Source organism: Oryzias melastigma, linkage group LG19, assembly GCF_002922805.2.
Source record: "Oryzias melastigma strain HK-1 linkage group LG19, ASM292280v2, whole genome shotgun sequence".
NCBI classification, from domain to species: domain Eukaryota; kingdom Metazoa; phylum Chordata; class Actinopteri; order Beloniformes; family Adrianichthyidae; genus Oryzias; species Oryzias melastigma.
Window position 1 is genome coordinate 6,283,883 of NC_050530.1, and position 1,154 is coordinate 6,285,036.

Sequence of the window (1,154 nt, forward strand, 5' to 3'; positions counted from 1 at the left end):
GTATTACATTTTGAAAGTAGCAGCCTTAAGAAAATCTTGAAAGGAAACCGAAGAATCTCTTCAAATGAAGACTTATCAACCCTAATAATTCCACTCAGTAGTGAACATTTTTGTGACTAAACATACATTTAAACAATCTTTGAAGCCCTTTACCACCTTCAAAAAGAAAAAAAGCCTTAGGCAGTCACAAACGCTTAGTTCCTTTTTTACCATTGACTAAAGATATTGATCAACAACAAAACAACATAAAAACAAAACATGTTTTTAGCTGCTGTTCTAAACCACGAACATCTATCTTTTGTTTCTTATCTGTTTGTTTCCTGCAGGATTTTACAATTATTTATTTTCTTTACTTGTTTGTTTTGGAGAAATCCAAGACTTCTGAACATTTTTGATAAACAAAAAGTAAGATTTTGATATAAGTACTGAGGAGTAACGACACAGCAGAAAGAGGTAACCTAAAACAAGTAAAAGAACATTAATCTAAAGAAGAAAATCACTCTTAAGTAGTTAAATGATCAGTATATGCAAAAAATCATTTTTACTTAAGAAATTGTTTTATTCTGTTCTGCAACAGCATAACGTTTAAACCCTAATAATTATTTTTTACTAGTTCTAAGAGAAAAGTTGGCATATTTTCAGTTTTTATGTACCTAATTTGAATTTAAGATCAAACTGGATAAAATGTCTTGAATGTTTAAAAACAATCTTTACAGCAAATCAACTGTAGTTTGGTTATAGAGTCAGATCTTTATGGGGAAAATATGTGAGTTTTATGACATAAAATAAGTTAAAATATACATATATTTGGCCTAATCTTTTTTAAAATAAAAAAAAAACAAAATAAGGTGAATAAATAATCCCATAGAATTAATTTGAACGTCATTATTTCTCTGAGTTGTTGTTTGTGAGTGAAGTTTAAGAAACTTAGTGCTCTACACAATCATGAAACTTAAGCAATCGAAGCAAAACCAAACCGTTAATTTTTTAATTTGTCCCAATTTCTCACAAACTGAGTATTGATCTTCTGTAATAGTGATTTATTTGCAGAGTTTCTGTTGATCTGAAGGCATTTGTGGCTCAAACTTCCTGCTGTTTTTCCCTCTTTCTGTTGCACCAAAATAGTTTATTTCAGATTATTCAAATTTATTTAA

At 28.9% G+C, this 1,154-nt stretch overlaps 1 protein-coding gene across 1 annotated transcript in view; it reads left to right on the forward strand.

Annotated features, from left to right (window-relative positions):
- Positions 1-1,154, forward strand: part of nhlrc2 (NHL repeat containing 2) — a 24,149-nt gene that overhangs the window by 15,691 nt on the left and 7,304 nt on the right. The gene's annotated exons all lie outside the window — the stretch shown is intronic.